Below are 24538 nucleotides of genomic sequence, written 5' to 3' on the forward strand. Positions count from 1 at the left end.
ACTGTCTGTGGGCTTCTATTTTACCCCTTCTCAGAGTCCACACAAGGACATTTCCCAGCTAGCAAAAAAACTACATTCCTCGCTCAAGGTAGTTTCCAGATGACAAACATATGTGTCTTTTAATGGGGCTGTTTTCCAAGGGGGGAAAATCAGTCCTACATTGTACACTTGGGACCAAAACAAAAAACATTTTCACATGACACAACTGAGTTTCCAAAGAAACCACAAACTTCTACTTCAGATCTTCTTTAAAACAATAAATGTTCAGCAATGAGCTTATGACAATGGGATCTACTCATCTTTTCTCACAATGTACCACCCAGGAATGAGCTGCAAGCCTGAAGGAAAAATAGAAGTACCTGTCAAGGTGCCACCTTAGCACTAAATACCTAATAAAGATACTATGCCATTTCTCAGAATTCAGTGTACAATCCTAATTACTACTCTATAGTGCTGTATCTAAAAAGTGTAAGAACATAAGGGCCCAAGAGACAAAGAATAGAAATAGGAGAGGCCTTGCTTATCAGGTGGACATTGCTCCAATTGACCCTCTCAACAAGGTTTTGCTTGCTGTTCCCACAACTCTGGGTTCTGTGAGTGGAATGGCAAGAGTCTCATTGACCTTTCTCCCAATCTCATTCTGTGAATGGTCCAGCTGGCCAGAGAGGAAATCCATTATGGAGATGTCACTATTACTATTTGAAACACTGCCTCTCAATTTGGGGTATAATACTTGAAAAATATTTACTTTTTTATTTTTTGTGTTTGGATGTGTCTGCCTGCATGTATGCATGTGCACTATGTGTGTGCCTGGTGTCCACAGATGCCAGAAGAGGACATAACATTCCCTGACCTGTATTTACAGATGGTTGTGAGTCTCCATATGGGTGTTAAGAACCCAAGTTCTTTGCAAGAGCAGCAAGCACTCTTAACTGAGACATTTCTCCAGACCCTACTTTTTTTTTTTTTTTTTTTTAAATCACACTTTTCATTACAGGATGCTTCCTGAACAGGATAAAAGGATCCAGGAGACATGAACTATTCCTCTACATGTCCTGGAGAAGGAAGGTAGCACAAAGGTTACCTGACTTGGAATACTAAGCTCATTCAATAAGTTAAATTCTTGAATACTTTTTTTAAAACAGAATAGTGATAACTACATAGAGGGAAGCAGAAGACAATCATGTAACAACTTGTCCTCAGTACTAGCTACTCTTTTTTGTTTTTAAAATATATTTCCATATCTTTGTTTGTAATAATATCTTAATTGTGATGCATTTATTACACGTGATACTGTGTTTATAAGAATGTTTTCATACAATTACATAATATATTTTGAGTATATTCCTCTCATACCTCCCTGTCCTCCGCTTCCTCACTCTGTCCTGCCTCATAGTTCCCTGGTCTTTGGCTTCTACTTTTCATGTGGGTCCCCCCCCCCCCACTGGGGTGTCAGAGTGTGGAGAAGTTGGGGAGTATGATCTCAGATGGCAGGAGTGAGTATGCAGAGTATAAATGACCCAGGAGACTGTGTCGGAGGATAGCTTTTTTATTGAAATCGGGGGACTAGATTATATAGCTTGAGTTAGGGAGGAGGGGAAGGAAAAGGAAAAAGGAGGAGGTGCTGAGTGGGTCAAGGGGCTTCCAAGCTTAACAACTAGGTTAGCACACTGCCAGTCATATGATTTCCGAGTAGCCAGTTTTCTGGAGGGAAAACAGAAACCTAATTGACCTTATCATGACAAGGCCTTTGTCTCTATGGAGTTGAGTAGGCACGAGTCTGATTTGAGGAGGGGGCAGACCAACTAATGCCGTGCTTTCTGAAAGCTGTACGGGTTATGAATGGTGCTCTACTGTCCCTCATCTGGCTTGAGAACCCACATTTCATGTCACATTGTCAGATGTGATTTTATGTATTTATATGTAACCCAGGAGCCGCAAATGAGAGAAAATATTATATTTGTCTTCCTGAGACTGACTTAAATCATTAACATGATTCTCTTCAGTAGCATCCATTTTTTGGAAAACAGCATAACTTCTTTCGTGGCTACTGAGAATGCCATTGTGTATAAAGCACATCCACTGCTCTTTTGATGGATGCCTAGTTTGTTTCTATATCTTAGCTATTGCAAGAACTGCTCTAACAATCATGGGAATACAAGAATGTCTGACATATGTTGATTTAGAGTCCTTTGGTAAATACCTAGGAGTGAAATAGCTGTATTATATAGGAGATCTAGTTTTGGCTTTGGGAAGAACTGCACTCCTGATTCCCATTATGGATTGACTATTTCACATTCCATCCACAGAGTATGAAAGTTCTTTTCAGTCCACATCCTTGCTGGCATTTGTAGCTATTTATTTTCTTTAGGACTGCCATTTTGACTGTGGTAAGATAGAATCATAATGCAGGTTTAATTTGCATTTTTTCTGATAACTAGTGATGGTAGTAATTTTTCATATGTTTATTTGCCATTTGTACTTCATCTTTTGAGAACTTTTAGTTTGCTCATTTTTTTTAAATTAATTTATTTTTAAATTGTGTATATGTGGGTGTGGGCACTTGAATGCGTAGCCTGGTGGAGGCTAGATCTCTGTAAAGGTGGAGTTACAGACAGTTGTGAGCTAGCCTGTGTGGTCTGTGAACTATATTCAGGTCCTCTGAAAGCACTTCTGATCACTGAGCCATCTCTCCAGCCCCAATTTGCTCATTCACTGACAGAATTGCTAGTCTACATTTCCACTCTTTTCTGTTTCTTTAATTGAGAATTTAATTGAGAACTCATATATTGTGTCCTGATCAAATTCATGCATGCATAAGACCCTCCTCTGTTTTGATCTACCTTCATTGGCCTTTAAGAACTCTCTTTTTAAATGGTGTGAAGCTTTCTTTTCTTTCTTTTATTTTGTTTATTTCCTTTGTTGGTCTCTCCCACAACATGAAGATGGATATTTTTAAGAACTGTATTCACTGTTTAATCTCTAGCATAGTGCCTGGCACATAGAGGCTTGCTATATTATGGACAGTTGATTTTTCCACTATTGTTAATTTAGATATAATCAGTTCACTAAGTAGTATTTGAGGTCTATTTTGAAAAGTCTGATCAAGATTAGTATATAAATAATGCTGGCTGGGGCTTGGGGAGGTGGCTCAGTGGTTAAGAGCACTCACTGCTCTTCTGAAGGTCCTGAGTTCAATTCCCAGCACCCACATGGCGGCTCATAAGTGCCTGATGCCATTTTCTGGTGTGCAGATATACATGCAGACAAAGTATCCATATACATAAAATAACTCAATATAAAAAAAATAATGCTGGCTGTACCCAGAACATAGGAATGAATATGTTTGAATATTCTTTTCCAGTAGGTTGTATTTATATAGTCTGATTTTTCTCTGCAAAGGCCATAAATGGCTTTTAAAATGAGAAATTTGTTTTCTTAACAATGATGATAGTAAATTCATTCCTCACTGTTTTAAATTACTGTCCACGCAGTAAACAAAAATCTTTGTCTGTAGCTGAGTATGGAGCACATAATCCTTACCTCTGGAGTTGTGGTTCTAATGACAGGCAGTTTTTTATTTTAGGGAGCACTTGGTAATACCTGGGGACAGTTTAGTTTGCTGTAACTTGGGATGGGGAGGTTACTACTGACAAGTTATTGGTAAAGACTAGAAAAACTGAGAAATACCCTACACTGCACAGTGAAAATCTCCAACAACAAAGTTAGTTCAGTGTTAGGGCTGAAGCTGAGAAACACTGAGTGGAAGACACTGGATGGTGAGATGCAGGCTCCCAGCTTCAGGGCAGTGAAGAAAATGTTTTTAGTAAGTAAACATGTCATTATTCACTCTGGTTAATGGTAAGTCTTGGAAGCTAGTTATGGAGGCTTACCCTGTAATCCTATGAGACAGGAGGCTAAGACAGGAAGTTTGCTGAGTTTGAGGTCAGTCTGGTTTACTTAATGAATTTTTAGACCAGTCTGGACCATAGTATAAGGGTCTTCCTCAAGGAAACAAAAATCTACAGTTAATCATATCTTGAACATACTCCTTTACATTAAAGCGGTGTATGGAAGTGTGTATATGCTCATTACAGGGAAGGGTGAGTTTTAATAAAAGAAACAGCTAGATGAAAACAGTATAAAATTGGCAACTTTTATTAAGTGATGCAGATGAAAGTAAACCATTGAGATGAGAGTGATCCCTCGGGAGCCTAAGTAGTGTTCACCAACCGAAGCTCAGTGTTCCAACTCAGATATCTCAAAGTATGTTTAGATAAGCACAGTGACTCCATGCTTCATTAGGGCAACTTCTCAATCTTTCTGCCTAAAAATCTTTGAAATACATACTAGGTAGAGTTCAGGTGTTATCTTTATTAATTAACTGATAGATCATTATTAAGGGGACAAGAACAGATTTGCATAAATTATTGTTTAACTGAATAGACTGATTTTGTAACATGCCATTTTGAGTAGCAACAATAATGCTTCCTGTTCCCCCTCTACTCATCTCTTCCTATTCCTGCTCTGCTCATCTCTTCCTGTTCCTGCTCTGCTCATCTCTACTTTATAATGCAACTGTTGCTCAGAAACCCAAAATAGCTGCTGAGAATTAGCTCCATCAAACGAGGGTCATGGAATAAAATGAAAATGGCTTCTACAAAGCATTGTCAGTGTTAAATACACAGACATTAAGCGAAAACATTTAAATAATAACGTTCATGCTTTTGGAGTGATGTCTCTCACCACCCCATACACATTCACCCCCCAAAATTTAAGCTTGTGTAATACTCATATATCTTGTTTGCAATCCAAGAAAGAAGGTTCAAGTTCAGGACTGTCCGCCCCGTGGGGTCAATTTATTATTTAAAAAATAATTTTATTAATTATCTGAGAATTTAATGATATATTTTGATCATATTTACTCCTCACCCTTCTCCTAACTTTTCCCAAACCCAACTTCCTTATTTCCTTTAACTTCATGTCATCTTTATTTTCTTTAATAGCCACCAAGTTCAATTTTCTGCTCCCCATATACTCCAGGGTGTGGGATCTGCCGGAGTCTGCTGGCAGTATCGGCAGAGTTCTTGAGTTGAGAGTGAGGATTGAAAGAAAATTAATAAACCAACATACTACACATGGGATTTTTCTGAGAGGGCTTCCAGCACAAACCTAGTTGCCTCCGTTTTTTCCAATAATCTGTTTTTAAGTCAGAACAAAAGCACCTCAGTACAATGAATGAATTCACAGAAAAGTCAAACTTCTTTACCTTGACCACCTGTCTGTGTGATCCTCACACAAAGGGTGTGAACTCGACTAGACATCCCACCTGCTGTCTCAAACAAAAGGAGATGGACTTGGCAGCTTATCACTGACTCCAGGTGAAGGCCAAGGTGAAAACATGTCTTTCAGCTGAGATCTAAATAACAAAGCAGCCTGGTAGACCGGCGGCTCCCTACAAGGATCATTCACTAGAGCAGGGCCACCCCAAACCAGAAGCCTCACCCTTAAAGAAAACTCACTCCAGCTCTAAAACAGTCAACTGACAATAGCTCCTCAGTTATGGATGGAAACTCATGAACTACTCCATGAAATCCATGCTAGAACGCTGGCTGCCTTGATCTTGTGTAGGCAGCCATAGATATCTACAGTGTTGTCCAGTGTTGCTGACACTATTTTGTTCCCACGCTCAGAGTTTATAAGACTTCTTCCACTCTCAACTTCTTTTTTCCCATGAAAAAATTTTACACGACCCTGGTATGCAAGTATATGAAGTAGCTATACAAGTAAAAATGTATTGGTGATAAATAATAAATATTTTGTTTAAAAACAGTTTCTTGTTGTATATACTATAATAAACTTACCTTTTGTTAGTGACTAAGCTAAATCTATTCACTGATGACATGGATGTGCCCATTTATATTTACATAAAGAATCAAATCCTGGTAAATCCTGGTTGAATGTTTGATCATACAGGTCACAGGGCATCTTCTAAGTTGTTCAGTGTTTTGATTTTATAATTGTCAAATGATAGGAATTCAACTTCACATAAATGTCTAATACTAAATGACAAAATTATGTTCAGGGCCATTTCAGAAATTGTTGTGTCCTGATTTCAGCTAAAACTTCATTTGATAGTTTATGAAACTCAAGTGGGAACTCAGCAGCTTCCAAAATTAAGTACTGTAATAGTATAACCCAAAGATACATTAAACTGATGAACATTGAGGAATAAAATAGAAATATATTAATTTTCTTTGTTTTTTGTAGAACCATTATGTTCTGTAAGAGCAGAATTTTTTTTTGTGAACAGCAAAGGCTGCAGTTCGTAACTGACAACAGCCTCAAATCTGAGCACAGGGGTTTTGGTGTTCTGTAGGAGATCATGGTATGATGGCATGCACAGCACAGAGTGAGCATGTTGTATATTCAGGGCCAAGGCAACATGATGCAACACAGGTAGCCACTGCCAGAAACACTTGACGTGGTTTTGTATCAAGTTTTGACCACTGACCATTCTGAAGCAATTTATTATTGGCAAATTTGTTTGTTTGTTTGTGATCCCCAAGAGGAAAACTAAAGTGAAAAAAATTAGGGTCTCAAAATTACATGTTTCAACTTCTTTTTTAAAATAATTTCTATTTTGGGAGAAATGTCCTATTTGTATTCATGCAAACCAAACCACTGTGACTTTGTATAGATACAACTCTTTTAAGTTGGTTGCTCTTTGCAGTAATTACCAAACACAATGATAGCTTCTTTTGCAATCACTTCCAGAAATAATGAAAATATGAGAGTATTGTTTAAGACAATAACTTACTGTTACATCCTGTTATCTGTTGGGTTTATTGTTAGTATTTTGGAACACAACCTGCTTCTGGGTTGCCCAGCAACCTATGATGATGTCATGTGTTACCAGCCAGCCAGGTGACCACACCTGGAAGGCATGGTTACCGTGCCCCCCTTAAAAAGGCTGATACCCACACGCGGTCTCTCTCTTACTCTCTTTACACTCTTCTCTTTCTTCTCTTTCTCTCTCTCTCTCTCTGTGCCCCCTTCCCCCATCCCCCCTTTCCATCTCTCTTTCCCCACCATGCCCTGCTACCCATTCCTCCATATCCCCCTAATAAATCTCTCGCAGAGAATATATTGGTTGTCCCCCTACATCTTCTTCTTTTTAATTAATAACATTTATTGTTTTGATCTTACTCCAGCTCTAAAAATAGCCATCATTGATCTTGTTTACAGATGAGGAATATGTAGAGAAATTGTGGTTTGTTCTGTTTACACACCTGTTGATTATGTGATATGGATTTTGAAAAACAGATGCAATTCCGGGTTTCTCTGGTTTGTCTGCAAACTGCATCTTAGCAACAACATAGGAAGGAAAGTAGATATGTTTAATCTTTTATTTGTTTAAGCTTTCCCATGAGTAGCAGAGAGGAGTATGTTTGTATCTTTTCAACTTGGGCCAAAGAGGGGTCTTGGCTTTCCTTAAGAACTCAGAAGATCCTCATGGCAACGGACAAAGAGATACCTTGTTGGTGGTATTGTTCTTATATTAGTCAGGAGCAGAGCAGATGGCAGTTTTCTGTTCATCCTAGATTGGTGCCCAGCTTGGTGGTCAAAACTGTTTTATGCCTGGGACACAAAAATCAAATCAAATCCAGACAGCACAGTGCCAGAGGAGAAAGGCAGAGACCTGTGTTCAGTCAAGCCAAAAGGTGCAGACAGAAAAAGAAGCTCACACACCTGGCCTCCATCACACAGCATGTGCAGGCCATAGACACACAGAGGTATGCCCACCACCTCTCAGTCCACCGGGAGGAGGAAGACAGACAGAGAACTGTAGACCCCATGCCACCCATAGGCCTGTGCACACAATGTAGGCAGGCCAGACACACACACTTGCTGGAAGGAGGATGTCACCCAGGGGCTCACCAGCCTCATGGCCTGCCTGCAGCGGGAACTACCACAATGTGCAAATTCATCATGGACAGATGGGAGAGAAAGAGAAGTAGACCAACTTGGACATTATGAAGAGAGATGAAACTGGAGACTTGATGATGGAGAGGAGTAGCCTGCTGTGAGTGGCCAGCCCTGCTACCTGGGGCCATGGTGAGGTCACAGCCAATCTACCACTGCAGGCTGTGTCTGGGTCTGTGCCTATGCAAAGGCCAGAGGCTGGGATTGGTGTCTATGTCAGAAGTTCATATTTACTAGAGAACACGGGGATGTCCCTGGTCAGGGAAGCCACCTCAGGATGTTCAGGGGCTGGACTGAGCTGGCCAGCCCCTCACTGGCATTCATGTTCTCTAGAGCTATTCCCCAGGCAGTAGAGAGAACAGGCCCTGCACCATGCTCAGGCAGCATAGTGGATCTGGCCCTGGTGGTGGGGGTGTGGCAGTCAGGAAAGCTGCCCACAAGGTCATAAGCACTGTAGAGCTAACCCTGTCCTTTGCCAGCTGCAGCACTCAGGAGAGTGGGTCTGGCACCTTGCCTAGGCAGCACAGTAAGGCTGACCCTGGTCGAGAGGATATGGGTTAATAAGCCCTGAGAGCAAGAGAGAGCTGGCCCTGCTGACTCTGCCATGAACTAGCATGGATGTATAAGTGTGTATGTGGGGGAGGGGCATGCCTTTCCTTCTTTCCCTTCTCACCACCTGTGGTAGTTGGGAGAGCTGGCCCAGGGAGAGATATCTTTGCCCCTCACTGGCTGTAGCACTCTGGAGAGTCTATCCTGCACCTTACCGCCTGGGCAACACAGTGGTGCTGGCCCTGATGGAGAAAGCACAGGTGAGCCAGCTCTGAGGGTATGAGAACAGGAGAACTGGTCCAGCCCCTCACAATCTGCAGCACTTGGGAAAGTCCTGTGCTTTGACTGGGTAAAACACTAGAGCTGGCTCTGGAGGCTTGGGTGTGGGTAAGTCAGCCAGGAGGGCTTGAGAGCAGGAGAGCTGACCCTGCCTTTTGCTGATGGTGGCATTGGGAATCCTAGCTGGAGCAGTGCTGGAGAGTTCACCCTGTTAGGTACAGATAAGTGAGAGACAGAGCACTGACCAGCTCAAGTACCACCCAGGCCCAGATCCAGGGCTCTGAGTTGGCCCACTCACAATTCTGTATCATTTTCAAGCAGTTGGGCCATGTGAAAGGGCCAAACCTGTGGACCCGAAGTTGCAGGATCTCTATGACGATCCAATATTGATGTTATCACAGAAGCCAGAGACCTTAAATCAGACCAGTGACTCATAGCAATGAACAAATGTAAAGATTTGCAAGTAAAGGTGTGTGGATAAAGGGGCATACTGTGGGACACACTGGGACACTGCAGCTTCCACTATGAGATATTTCTCTCTCTCTCTCTCTCTCTCTGTGTGTGTGTGTGTGTGTGTGTGTGTGTGTGTGTGTGTGTGTTTTATTTTGGGAGAGAGGTTGCAAGAGCAAAGGGCAGATATGAGGGGAAGAAGAGATGAGTGGGGCTGGGGTGCATGATGTGAAATTCAAAAAGAATCAATAAAAAGTTTAAGAAAAAACAACTCAAAAGGGATGGCTGATTTAATAAACCCTCTCTAATCATGATAAATTTTCATTTGCTTCACTTTTAAAAAATCAAATATATTGATTTTTGTCTAAATTTTTGCTAGTGATTCCTTCCTAAATGCTAATGTAATTTTACGTTAATCTAAAGAAAGATGAGAATCATTCAAAAGATACAGCCTAAATATAAACTCTATAGATCTTTATTTAAATTCCATGACCCAGCCCTCAGGAGTCTGCTTGTCTCTCTCATTTATATCTCCTCATCTCTCTCTGTTTTTTTTTTGTTTTTTGTTTGGTACAACAGAAGACCATAGCCTTTGAAGTAAGCTGTGTTAAGTAAGTAAGTACCAGAATAAACAACTAGAATATACAATAAATTGCACGGTGCTGAAGAACATCCAGTGCCATAGTTAAACAGTCCAACATCAAACCAAGCTCAGGGTATCAATAGTCTACAAAGAAATTGCCATGGGTTCAATCTTCAACAGAGAAGGGGGAGAGAGGGAGGAAATGTGAGACAGGAAGGGAGGGAGGGCAGAGACAGACACACACACAGAGAAAGTATTGCTTTCTTACTTTCCTCTCTAGTCACGAGAATCACTCCCCTATCAGCTTATGACCTGGCAGCTGGTCAAGACCATCCATCCTTGCTGTTCATTCTCTATTATATTTGAAGTCTGCTTGAATAGTCATAGTTCTGTGCTCAGCTTTGTAATTAGACGAAGTGATGAAAATAACTTTCACTTGAGTCCAATTTTCTTGGCATAAAAATAACTCTTTGAGCTTTCTGATGTAATAAATTATAGAAAATTCGAGGTAGGACTAGGTCTAAAAATGGAGTCTGGCTTGAGTCTGATGCTTCCAGGAGACATTGGAACCATCTTCTTCATTGCTCTATTATTGTGGATATTATGCCATTGGTTGTGCAGATTTGTAGAATTTTAGCTGATGACCATCAAGTCTTCTTAAACACCAACTCATGCCCAGCACTTACCCTGGACCCCAAATAGCTTGTTTACAGAGGATGGGGATCAAATCTCAAACCTTTCATCAGGCCTGATGTTTCCATTTCTTCTTACCTTATCATTTTCACACTAGCATTATGAACATATGTAGCTCTATGAAGTTATACGAGCCCACTAGGTAACAGTGGACCTTGGAATTTAAATCCGTGCTTTTAAAAGTCTCATTTTCTTTATTAGTTATTATTATTCACTTATGAGTATTTTATACAACCTATTTTGATATTTATCTCATCTCCCCCAACTCTTCCCAGATCTACCCCTCCTCCATACCCATCCACCTTTGTGTCCTTTAAAAAAAAATATCCTCTACTATTAATTTGTACTGCCCAAATATTCTTGGATGTATGGTCTTCCACTGGAGCCTGGTCATCTTACCAGGGGCTGTACTCTTAGAGGAAGCAGTCTCTCCCCCTCCCAACATCTAATACTTGCCATTAGCTCCATCCCCCTCCATATTCTGGGATTTGGTATGGCTTGAGCTTGCACAGGTTATGTGCATGCTATTTCAGCTGCTGACACTCAGTGAGCTAGTCCTTGTTTTGCTGTAATAAACAAACAAAATAAATAAATAATAACTTCTCTAAATGTGCAAAAAAATCCCTCCCGTTGTTTAAAAGTGTGTCAAGACAGACAATTCTTTTTTTTTTTCAGATTACTGTTACATGGTACCCAAAAAATTAGTATCTAAACTTATACTATGAAACACTATAACTTATGTAACTCACAAATTAAATTTAGGATGACAGACTGAAATTCCTAGTAGGTCAATTAAGTCTAAACAAATGGAGCTGGATGGGATTCTGGTAAATGAGATGAGCATGCCAAGAGTCCATATTAGAATATCTGATGTCATTCACATACACAAAAGCCGGTGTAAAACTGTAAAACATGAAGGAGTATTGAATTGGTCATGGGCTGGAATACCATCCCTAAAAGTCCCTGGGAAGAGGGAAGTGACCTAGACAGGCAGGATGCTTTTATTCTCTAAACCCCCCTCTGTGTAGCAGAGACACCAGGGCTCATGGGCTGGCCCTCATTAGGAAAGTGCAAAGAACTGGGACAGCCCCTTGCTGAAGCACAAGGCTCTTTGCCTCTTTTGTTGTCTCAGATGCTTCAATGGGCTTCAGAGTTTCAAAGGTTCAAACAGTGGATTTCCAACTAGGCTAGGATGGATCAGTGCCCAGGGTACTGAGTAGGAAATAATGTCTCTGCCCACTCAGTAACCCCAAGCTGGCAAGATCCCCCTCTGAAGGTTAGAACACAATGTTTCATGACTTAAGTCATCACAGGAACAGCAGAGAGATGGGTGATGAAATTCCACTTTACCCTTCACTTTCAAATCACTATTTATTACTTGGCAACCTTTGAAAGAACATAAACAACTGTTCTTAAAGACTTACTGAAACCCATTTTGAAGCATCACACATTCAGGGCAGACACATCCTTTGAAAGCTAAAAAAGAGCCAGGCCACTTTAGCTGGTAGTTGAAGGAGGCAGTGATGGACAGATACATAAAAGCCAAGTTAAGTGAAAAGAAAAGGAGTGGGCATGGCAACTCGGAAGCAAAGAAGGACTGGAAAGAGTAAGCACCAATGTTTCTTCCCCTCACCCCTAGCCAAGTGAGGGAGAAGATGTAGATGATCAGCATACTGAGAACCCACTAGTCAGTTTTACACTCCATGATAGCAGAGACAGATAAACCTTGTTTCCTCCTTTGGTACCAAGCAAATAGCAATCACTTTAAAAAAGACGATTTCAAGGGGGTAACTTGGTGTCAGATGTAATTCACATATACCCCTGCTTTGCTCCCATTACCCAGTCCTGACTCAATCAGTCAGTCTCTCAAATCATTTTATTAACTGTGTTAACTCCACAAATATTTGCTATCTCTTTCACTTATGACCAAGCCATTTGTAAGACAATGGTAATGGAAAAATGACTGGAATGTACTCAAACAGATAGCCGATCATTTAAGCCATATAGCAATAGCTACACATGGCCACCTAGAAAGAACTCAGCCCTCAGACCCATAAAGAACTGAATTGGTTTTTAGCCACCAGGTGCCAGTCAGCTCTCAAATGGTATAACAACATACCTGTTACCTTAGCTCTGCTTACGGCAGCCTAGTCTTCTCCGATCCACAACAGGGACACAGAGATGGAGAGACAGAGACAGACAGACAGAAGAAGCATACTCAACACAATTACAAGCAATAGGAGGTTATTCGGCTCCTAGTTTGGAGATGCTGAGGGTAATGGCCTTCGTGTTACACAATGTCAAATGTGAGGCAGAGACACAGAGAGCCTTTATAACACAGCCATTCCCACAGTGAGCCCTTGTGACCTAGTTACCTCTAAAATCACACCTTCCAGTAATGAGAGGGCAATCAGATTTCAACATAGGCTTTTTGCCAAAGTGCAGCAGAGCTCTTATTTAGAGAGCATTCAGAAAGTCAGTAACTCCTGGAGGCAGCAGGCATATGTACGTATCACTGCGTAATGGGGGAATCCTCACTAAAATGTACCTTCTGTTCTAGGTCACTTCTATTTTTCAACCATAAAAGAATGTGGCAAGCATGAAGAGGGTGGATATTAGCTGGTGAATATAGATCCTGTAAGTACAGATTCCCTAGAATGAAGAAACTTCAGATCCAAAGACACACACAGAAGATCTAAGTGGTTTCTACCTAATGGAACATGACAGCAAATGGCAAAACTGAGAACAAGCAGGACTATTCCTTAAACTGGGGAGCTGAGTGCCTGATTCTGCACCAAACAGTGAAAATTTGTATGTGTCCAGAAACAGAAGTGTTGTCTTTTCTTGCCCATATCATAGTCCAACAAAAGTCATGTCATGTAATCATTCAGAAACCAAAGGCCCAAAGCCTTGCTGGTGTTCTTTCCCATGGGTCCTTAGAGTCCCTTTCACCGAGTAGATAAATGGGGGTGGAGAGAAACTATCCTGCATGTGTCTTCATAACCCATGACTAGGCTGTGTTCTGTGTTAATGCTGTTCTCGTGCCTCTCATGTTTTTTTTTTTTTTCATCTGATCTCAGTTACCTGGCCACAGGTACCAGCAGAGGGAACTGCCAGTGATGGATGTAGCTGTCTGAGCCACTGAGGACTCATGGCAGCTCAGTCCAAAGCTGTCTTTTAGAGAAGGCTTCCTCTACCTCCTCTTTTTCATTTTTGTACACACTACCATTTTGGACAGAAACGTGCCAGTGGCCTGTAACATTCAGGCCGCATCGAGTACAAAGCTGTAAGACACAGAAATCACACTTAGAAGAATCGCCTGCCTCAGTTAAGTGTGTGCAGAGAGCCCAGCACTGTTTTACCAAATCAACTCGGAGGAACTGCCTCTTTATCAAACCATAGGCAACACTGTCCAAAACAATCAATGGCCGTGCTTTCCTGTATTAGAAGTTCTCCCAGCTCTGTTTAAGAGCCTTTATGCTGTCGACTATTATGCCTGTTCCCAGGCCCATCACTGTCTTTGCTCCTAGCATTTGCACAGCAGTTAGAGAAAGAAGATTGCAGTAAAAATTTCCAGCTCGATTTTGGAGTTGGCAAACATCTGAATAAAAATTAAAGACAACATGTCAATTCAAGAGACAGCTGCTTTTTCTCCAACATGTGGGCTTCACATCTGGATTCAGGGCAGTTTAATTCTTTATTTCCCTATTTGAGTCATGGAGGCTGTTGTCTGTCTGTCTGTTTTCTCATTTAGAAAGCTTGCTAAGGCATTCTCCCTCAGGCTCACTTGTGTTCAGAGACATCTTGTGAACAAAAATATCGTGTCTACCTTTTAAGAGAATTAAAAATTTGGTTTTGGGGACTTGACCTTATATATAGCCCAATGTTGCTGGAAAGAGGTGATGAAAGTAGAGAGCAGAGCATTCTTAGGAACCATCAGGTTTTGTCACACAGTAAACAGCCAGCACATTGCATCCACCCGGTGGGCCTGCTATACCTCTTGCTTATGAGTTGCCTTTGTGCTAATTTTATAATATACAATAAATGTTATAGAAGAATGCAATGGGAATATGCCCCACAAGAAAATTATGCTTTACAGCATAGATTCTAAAAAATACAACAGGAACTCAGTTTTCTGTTACACCCCTTTCTTAATCAGTCGCTTAAGCTCTAATCAGCGATTGCTAACTTTCCTCTTGATTGCTGCAATCTCCACAATGATAACTAATAGGGGCATTATACTAAGCCATAAGATCCCCAAGTTTTAACTAAGAATCCATCTGCAATCCAATTTTAAGAAAAAGGAAATTATATAAGAAGAGCACTTCAATTTCTCTAGATCAGTGGTTCTCAACCTTCCTAATGCATTGACTCTTTAATACAGTTCCTCATGTTTTGATGACCCCCAACCATAAAATTATGTTCATTGCTACTTTATAACTATAATTTTGCTACTCTTATGAATGTAAACACCTGATATGTGACCCCTGTGAAAGGTTGGGGTTGGGACCTACAGGTTGAGAACCACCGCTCTAGAGTAATAATCCTCGACATGTTATTTTGCTCTTTTATGGAGAAACCCATTTTACTCTTTCCTCAGTCCACACTGTTGTATGTGAGAAGTGATGGTTGTCCAGTCATGTAGGAGACAAAGTAAGCTGCTATACTGCTGTATATGGAAATTCTGTGAGGAGTGATGGGTGTCTAAGCACCTAGGAGGAAAGGTAAGCCGATCTCCAAGTTTCCATATGATCTGTCCACTAGGGACACACAGAAGCAATCTGGAGTTTGTAGGTAGCTCTTTCATGTCAGTACCTCTGAAATCAGGAGTTGTTACTGTTCAGTTTTCTCTATGCAGAAACAGAAGACTCAGGAGCAACTAACTCCCACATCTTACCATCAGTGGCAGTTAATAACAGCCACAGCAAAGTGCTTTCTTATTGAGAGACAGGTCCTAACTTCTACTACTGCTTGAAGAGGGTTCAGATGCTGGATGGCAAAACATGACAAGCTTCTGCTTACTAGGAACAGTATAGCAAACAGAGGATGGCACACTGAAGGGTGGGCGCATTGAGGCTTTCTTATGCCCCATTCACAGTTTATATAAGGAAGGCCTTTGAGATTTATCAATTCATTCCCCAGTTCTCATAAAGTGACAGGGTATTACTGTCATGACTGCTTCATGTGCTAAGACCAACGGTAACAGTACCATGAAAATGTACCTGTATATGACACCTTTCCCTACTTACTGTCTGCATTAAGCCTCAATTTGATAGTGTATTTTAACTGTCTATTTATATTATAAATGTCCATAGGAAAGTACCCAGTGCAGACCGTTACTGAAGATACTGCCCACTTTTTGGTTTTAGTACATTTAGTCTGATGATTAACGTAAACACCAGAAGGAAACTTAGTCTATTTGAAAGATGAGGGTTTCCCTTGTTACTAGGATATGAGCTCTATATAATTTTATATATTTCCTTCTGTCCTTTGGGTTGCTATCGGGATCTTGTGCTTAACTGCACACTTAATCACTGTCACTGACTCACCTTGCTTTATCTCCAGGCTTCTTTATGTTGTTTCTACTAACACCCCAAACACAGAAGAGCTCCTCGTGGAGAGATTTGCCTCTTTGACCCTGTGGTCTGCCAAGGTCTCAGAAATAGTAGTTGTGTTTCAGAGGGTCATCTAAACCCAAGTGGAGAAGTATGATTTTCTTGGTAAAGTCATTGGATGCCTGGGGTCTATCGCTTTTTCTCAAGGTGATGGTTGAACTCATTCTCCTGTTGATTTTAATTTCCATATAGGAACAAATTAATTTTATTTCATGATACTTAAAATTACTTTTGGAAGAGGAAAAATTATAAATTATGAAAGGTCGTGAATTATAAATATTTGGCCTCAAGATTTTAGCAACCATGCTATCTCCCTAGGACATGCATTAGAGCCATCACCAAACCAAAGTGGATCTGGAGGAGCGCCAGCCTGCAGTAAGGTGCTGTAGCACTTCATAAACAAATCATTTGTACTTTAGATGGATAGAACTTGGGTTCAGTGACCTGAACACAACTAGGGAGAAAGCCAAGAAATTGCAATTATATCTAATTTTGTCCTCTCTAAAGAAAGCAGAAACTGGGTTTATGTTTCCTTCAGACTGCGCAAATACAGCCATCTTTTGAGACATAGAGAAGAGTATGGACCACAAATTAATTGTACCTCAGCCTGTGCAGCTCTTCTGTGGATGCTTCTGAACACTGTGTCAACTCCTGCAACCAAACTAAATGGCTCCAGCATCACCACATTTAAAAAAGTCCCTTTCTCTAGTTGATATGAAATTCCTTGATGCTGAGCCAGAGCAGTTAAAGAATATAGCAATGTGGGAATGAAAAGGGTGTTGCTTAAGAGGGAGAGGCAAGCACTGCAGATGAGGATCCAGAGAAGGAAATAGCTTTAACTGAAGGTGTCTGAGAGTAGCACAGAGGGCAGGTGTTATGCGTTAGACAGAGTGGAGAATCCTGGACAACAGAAGCTTAGGTAGTGTCTATAAAATGTCTACATGTGCAGGTTGGGAAGAGCTATCACAGGTGAGAAGTTCAGCAATGCTTCTGGAAAGGTCTATGGGAATACCCACCGTGCATTAACAACTGCAAACTTAACACCAAGTAATGAACCCAAGAAGCCATTGTAAAAGTCAAGAAAGAGACAAGGTGAAGTGTAAAGTCTTGAACTAGGGTCGTGGTGGCTGCTCAAGTCTGAGTGGAAGAAAGGACTGGATTTACTGGCCACCTACTTTGTGCTTGGCCTTTACATGCTTTCTGCTCGTGACCAGTTTGATATTAGGCAGGACTAGCCCAGGTCCCTGGATAAACAGAGAGACATTGCTTTCAAAAATTCCCTCAGCTGCGGCATCTAGCCAGGATCTTAATTCCACATAATTTAGGAATCATGATCTTTCCATCCAGACATTAGCTCTTCTGAGGATCAAATGACAAGAACTGGGGTTTGTTTTTAAAGCTGATACCTTTTCACAAAGAAGAAAGACAACTTCTGGAGACCAGACATTTTACACTTAGCTTAAGAAATAAAATGGTATCAGATGGAGATGAAAAAGACATGAAAAATTTGTAGAGTTAGAGAAAACTTAATTTTTTGTTGAGACCGGAAACTTTTTATAAGCTCTTGGCTTTCATTATCACTTTCACATCTTATCTGGTAGATGTGATTGACCACCGTACTCATTCAGCAGAGGTGTGTTGGAGAAATGAAGACACTCCTAAACTTGACCCTGAGTAGTGGACCCGCCACACAACACTGTGGCAGGAGAACTGCGCACACAGTGCATCCAGGTGCACACAGCCTTTCTGTCAAACCAGTCACCTGTACCCCCATCACACCTCTCCCACCTTCCCACTCATTCCCCACTGTCAAGGATAAGGTAAGAAGGGACTCAAAGGAACAGGGATTGGGAGCGAGAAAAAGTCGGGGGAGGAGGGGGAAGCAGAGAAAGCCAGTACAAACTGTGTAAGTGACCCGATCACTGAGTGGACAGAGGCCTGCCGTTTTCCCAAGTCTCTGAGGAAAAGAGACAGAGTAAGGTACTATTTAATAACTGTCCCTGTCCCCAGTGGTCAAAGGTATCTGTGAGCTGGCTAACTCTTCAGCTGCAGGTTTACACATGCATCAGAATGCTGAACAGATTCCTGTGTGTTTCATAGGGTGATAACAACCAAAATCAAGAGATATGTGCAGGGAGGGAAAAGGTCAGGAGAGTTGCTATGGCCATGGCTGGAAGGAGAACACAAGATTGAGGTGACAGTGATGATGCAAGGAGCACAAGGTGGTACCAGCAGCAGCTGAAGACGTGGGGTTTGAACTGAGTGGTCTGACTGCTCCAGAGCGGGCTATGGGAGCAGCTCACCCAGCCTGAGGGCCCCAGAGAGGGCTGTTGGGACAGCTCACCCAGCCTTTCTAAATGATGATGGCACTGCTGGTCTGGGGACTGAATTTTGAGAATTGTTTACCCTGTCAGGGGTTTCAGTCTGCAAAAGAAATAGTCATCATCATGAAGCAAACTATGGAAGGGACGGTAAGCTTGGTGTAAGAGGCTGTACATGGAAAAAGAAATGTGATGGGCAGTCATGCTTCTCAGCAAACATTTGTAAAACTGGAGACTCGCCAAAATCAAAGAGACCTGCATCATGATGAAGCTTAACTTCAGAATGAGGGAGCACGAGGGTGAAGGCACACCCTCATGTGCCTTCACATGAGGGTTACAGCTAAATCTTTGTGTCAAGAGTACCCTGGAAGAGCTCTCATTTTGTTGTTGGTGTTGGTTTTTTGTTTTGTCTTGTTTTTGCTCATTTGGGTTTTTTATTTGCCTATGTTTGATGAATACCTGGTAAAAAAAAAAAAAAAGCCTAAAAAATGTACCTTTCTACTTCCAGAGAGATTACAGTCTAATGAGGATGAGAAAGAAGAAAGCCATTGATTGCAGAACCATTTTGTCAACTTTTAGAGAAAATAAAATTGTACTAATGTAGGAAAGGAAGCAGTGCTTTGCCTCAGAAAACTGACAAAGACTTTCATAAAGTGGTGTAATTAAACTGGCATGAAGGATAGAGGGATCTGCGAAGCAAGGGAGAGAAAAAAATACCATTCTAGGTAGAGGGAACTCCATGTAAGAAATCAAAAAGGAACTTTGGAGGGCATCACCCAACCTTCTTGGAGGGCATCACCCACCCACTTGCTCTAGGCATCTCCTGAACTAGTCTGTAAAGTTTGCATGGATCAGTTAAAGGTTAAGCTTTATCTTATAAACAACAGAGAAATGGGGGAGAGTTGGAACAAAATTTGGCACAAGTAGGTTTAGTTTTGAAGATTTGAGGTTTAGGAAAATTTCTAGATGAAATAAAAAAAATTGGTCGAGAAACTAAAGTATTAAAGATTTGGAAATGAAAGCCGAAACAGTACAAACACAAGAGACACTTCCTGCTGATGAGGGCAGGCTAAGACTCAAAGGTCTAAACGGAGCCAGGCACAGTGCTGTTGCCAGATGGTCCAGAGGCTGAAGAAGGAAAGCTGGGAGACCGAGGATAAACTGAGCAACTTAGTGAGACTTTGTCTCAAAATTAAAATAATGAGCAGAGAATGTAGCTTACTGGTGGGCCACTTGCCTGACAGAAGGTCCTATGTTAAGTAGTGAGAAAAAAAAATCAGAATCTGAAATCAACAGTCCAAGTGGATATGGATATAGTACATGGGTTAGAGTAGCTAATTTACCTGAAAGCCCTTCTCTTGCATATACTAGTTCCTTGTCCGGTTGTCAGGGTAATGCACACTGGTATTCCCATAATGCTTAGAGTTTGTTTTGCTATTTAGCATCATTTTACATATTGACATATCAAGGAAGTCTAAGGTGAGGCTCCTTATAGTGTTCTTTGTAGATACATAGAATAAATATATCTGTAATATATACTATAGATAGAATATATGGTATAGATAGAATAACAAATGTCTCAAGTTCACATAAGTTGTAAGTTCTTCTAAATATGCATTCTAAATATGTGCTGGGGCCCACTAAGCCTTCCCTGCCTCCCAACTTCTTAGCCATGGAATCTCTTTTTCACAGACTGTCTCTTAGAATGTGTAGTTCCTGCGCACACCCAGGAAATGCCACTTTAGGGGGCATCATCTTTGACAGCATGTACCTTAGCAGATATGAAAAGATAGGAAAGCCTTTTTTTACAAGGAGGCCATGCAGAAGAGTGGACAGGCATGGCTTGGAGGTGGTCAGATCCGAAGCAGTATCCTCTTTCTACTTTAAGTCTGCTCGTAATTTGTGGAAATAGGTCATCATCGGGTTTAGTGTGCTCATCTGTGAATGTCAAACAATGACGTTTGCTTTGCAGGCATGTAGAGGAATCACAGGAAAAATACAGACTATATCAACTGTTCTTATCACACAGGGAGGCTCCGTATCTTAATGTTTATCAGTGCTACTTGTTCTGTTGTTTGGCCCAAGTCATACACTTTATCTACACCTGTTGCTTCTCAGTCTTGAGATTGTGTTACTCCTGCCTTTGCCGATCATTGGTGCTGGTTACTGGGTACTTTCACTTTGGCTTTCTGTACAGAATGGTCAGCTTGCTGAAAGAAGGCCTAATGGTCTATATTGGGGGCCTAGACCTATTGGCTTCCAGAGTCAGATATTATTGTAGTTAGAGACTTTGAACCTGGGGGTCTGAACCACAATCTGTTTCTGTACAGTTTCCACAGCTCCATTTTTCTGTTTTGCTCAACAGGGTGACACATATGGCTGAGCCACAAGCCTCCAGAAAAAAAGACAGTTGTTATGACCTCTTCAGCTGCAGTTGAAAGTGATTAAGAAGCTATTATGGTATGTCGTCTGGCAAAAAGGTAGATGTGTATGTCAGCCTAGCTGAAACACAAAACTTGGCTAGATGTATTCTGTTCTCATTTATAAGAATTGAAGCCAGGAGCTAGAGAAGTGTCTCAGCAGTTAAGAGCACTTGCTGCTTTTGCAGAGGATCCTAGTTCAGTTCCCAATACTCATGTGGAAGCTCATAACCACCTAACCACTGGTAATTCCAGGTCTAGGGAATCCCATACCCTCTTATGATTTCTGTAGGCTCCTGCACACACATAGTACATAAACATACATGCACAAAATAAATATTTTTAAAAGAATCTAAGCCAGTGAGCTTTTACTGAAGCATCATATAATATCAATAATTAACATCACTTTCCAGTCAAATAGCAACAGCTCCTCTTTCCTGTTTTTTTTTTTTTTTTTTTTTTTTGTGTGTGTGTGTGTGTGTGTTTGTTTGAGGTTTCTTGTTTTTTGAGGTAAGGTCTTATTTTGTAACCCTGGCTGACCTAGAACTTGTAATTATCGTACTGAGCATAGAGATTAAAGATGTAAGCCACCATGCCTGGCCTTCAAATCTCACTATCTAATATCAGCTTTTATTAAATATCTGAAAACCCAAAGTAGTGTGGATTCTTTGGTGTGATAACAGTATCCTTAGTTTTCAAAAATTAACAGATCTTAAGCATGTAGTTTTTTTCCTTTCCCTGCTTAAAAACTTCCATGGCTCCCACTGTTTACTGAATTAGCAACATTCTGTTTACTGTGCTTTGTATGGCTTCCTGTGGTCACCAATAAGTGAAGGAGAACTAAAAGTTTTGCTTTAGAGCAGTGCTTTTTAAACTTTAACACACATGGATGACCTGGCGCCCTTTATAAAGTGTGATTCTTACTCAGTGCAGCTGGGGTCATGTTGTTCAGAACAAGGTCATGGCAAGATTTCCAGCAATGAGGAAATGAGGATAAGCTTTAAGAATTAAACCCTAGTGGGGTAGAAGCAAGTCAGTGTAGGGCTTCAGTAGGAAACAGCGTATGTGACATGGAACTCTAGAGAGATCTCCATAGCAGTTTCTGTTCAAATGCAACACTCAGAAGAATCCAGGGGATGGAGTATTTCACTTGTTTTCATGATTTTCATTATTCATCTGCCCAGCTGCTTTATACCAAGGGTCCTGAGTTCCTGGAACAGAGAGTCTAACCCTGTTCTCCACAGTTCTGAAAGGAGCAGTACAGGCCTTGATTTCCCCATAAACCTTATAGAAGAAGGTCTTTACTTCTTTTTTTTTTTTTTTTTTTTTTTGAAATTGTAGTTATAGTAAGTAAGGGTCTTGCCATAAGTTACAAAATCCAATACAAAATTCCCACATACATTACACTTGGCACAAGATCCTAAAGTGTTCCAAAGATGGTAACACAGTGAGTAGGTGATTAGATCCCTCCATACATTATTCTGTCTGCCTCGTACTACCTCAGATCAAAAGCGCTGAGTCTGCTCAGTTGAACTGATAATCACAACATAACACTAAAGTTTTAGCCTTAGTTTTAGCCAGGCCTTTGTATACATATACATCATGGCCATGTTTGTTATGTATCGTTGAATGTTGACTGTTTAGCTTCTCTTTGTAGTTCTGAGAGTATGAGGCTCAGACTGCAGGGGACTCTTGTCCATGACTGGAGGTGAGTTTAAGTATTAAGGTTGCATTTGAAGTGTTCTGATTTGATTTTTAGAGAACAACCTGTTCTGAAATATTGGAGTTCTGGCACCATTATTCCTTTTCGGTTCCATTAAGCTCCTAACTCAGTCATTTTCATTTTAATCCAGCAATGGCTCAAAACTATGGCAGCACACTGCAAGCACAAGAACTGACCTCACTTAGCGATCCTCCATTCTGAAATACAGTCCTTGGTTTGCCTTCCTGGCTACTGTGAAGGTTAAAACATTAACAGATTTTAAACTGTTACTTACTGACTTGTTCTTTTAATGTGAGTCAAACGTTAATAAAACGGAACTGTTTTCTCACTGAATGCTTTGGTTGTAATATTTAACTTCAATTTACTTCTGGGGCCAGGCCCATAAGGAAATTGATCCTATCATGTGACATTAAATAAACATGGCTGCTTTAGGTGCTGGCCTCCACAATCATGATTCTAAATGAAGCTGTGTTTAGAATATTTGCAAAAGTCTAGGTCCTCTTACTGCATCTTCTATTAGTGGGCATCCAGGGTATGGCTGGAAGAATGTGTCCTTTAAAACAAGTGCCGCCTCTAGTGTTATTAACATCCAGTTCACTGAGTGAAACTTTTGCCAGGACAGATTTGGGATTACAAACACAAACAAGGAAATTGTTGTAGCTGACTGGAAAAAATGGGAGGACCTATGTCTTTGCAACTTAAAAATCCTGCAATGCACTCAGGGGAACATCTGCACGGCACTCTCCTGTGAAGCTTTTTACAGGGCCAATCCCTGAACCGTAGGCTTAGACCTATTAACTGCCCCCAAAATCCAGCACCTCAGAATCTCTACTTCCATCACAGTGCCCAAGGAGTTTCCTTGCACAGTGACATTTCAGGACCTCTGTCTACACAAATGAGAAACCAACCACTAAGGTGGATAGTCTGGAGACCATGGTTCTAAGAACTCATCCAGAAGTGCGAGGGTATGCCTGAGGCTGGAGGCTATAAAATCAGCAAGGTCCCAGTCCACAGTTCTCTCATTTTATTTCTGCTGCTGAACACACATTTTAGCATTGAACCACCCTTTCAGTTTCCTTAATTTAAATGCCTGGATAATATAGCTAGGAAGTTGACCATAAGAAAAAAAATAGTATTGATCTGGGTGTATACAAGAACACTGAGGTATACGGAAGAAGCCAATGAACAAAGGTGGATGAGAAGAAAATACGTCAGAGTCAGGTCTAACAGAGTAGGAAAGAAAGTCAAGAGGGTTGGCAGAAAACAGGGCTTGTCTGGTTCAGCAACAGGTAGAAATGGAATGTGAGTGCCAATGGAAGGAAACTATCCTTAGCTTTTATGAACAGTGCCCCTTACTGACATCTGTGAAACAGGCAGATTCTTGGGGCTTTGTAAGCCACATGCTTTTGTTTTGTATCGCGTCTTTGGTGAGGAGGTATTAGAGGTGTTAAAGACAGAGAAAAGGGCAGAGAACGGGAATCTACACATCAGAAAAAGGAAATGAACTGCAAACAAGAGCTGCAGGCATGTGCAAAACCACCCTACTTCTCACTAGAGTGAGTACATACTCACACTCTCACACTGGCCCCTGTGCCAGTCGCTCAGAAGTGAACGCTGATGCCTTCTCCTCTGGGTCAGCAATTTCCTTGCTCATCCGGGGAATAACTGGTACACTGGCAGACCAGGCGCCAAGTCACTTGTTAAGCTCTGGGACTTTTTCCTAGGTTTTGCAGAAGCCATTCTTGGCAGGGGGGCGGGGTGTGCTAAAATGCCTATTCTGTTTGCATGGCGAATTTTCTAGTGTATTACTAGATGACGAGCATTCAATGTTTTTTCATTTTTGCTCTGACTTTTAGCTTACCAGTCACTTATTTTACTTCCAGATAGTTACAATCCTTGTTAACTTTCTGGCAAAAGCT

At 41.1% G+C, this 24538-nt stretch overlaps 1 long non-coding RNA gene and 1 other non-coding gene across 3 annotated transcripts in view; both read left to right on the plus strand.

Annotated features, from left to right (window-relative positions):
- LOC129670424 (uncharacterized) overlaps positions 1 to 20925 on the plus strand; it is an 83351-nt gene extending 62426 nt beyond the window's left edge. For both annotated transcript variants that reach the window (XR_008719206.1, XR_008719207.1), the window contains exons 3-4: positions 13101 to 13177; positions 20842 to 20925. This is a non-coding gene — a long non-coding RNA (uncharacterized LOC129670424). The remainder of the gene's footprint in view (positions 1 to 13100; positions 13178 to 20841) is intronic.
- Positions 7511 to 7654, plus strand: LOC129670500 (small nucleolar RNA SNORA48). The gene has a single exon (XR_008719224.1). It is a non-coding gene; the product is annotated as a small nucleolar RNA SNORA48 (small nucleolar RNA).
- Positions 20926 to 24538: the final 3613 nt, after the last annotated feature.

The sequence above is a fragment of the Psammomys obesus genome, unplaced genomic scaffold (genome assembly GCF_907164565.1).
Source record: "Psammomys obesus unplaced genomic scaffold, mPsaObe1.curated_primary_1811, whole genome shotgun sequence".
In the NCBI taxonomy this organism is placed as follows: Eukaryota; Metazoa; Chordata; class Mammalia; order Rodentia; family Muridae; genus Psammomys; species Psammomys obesus.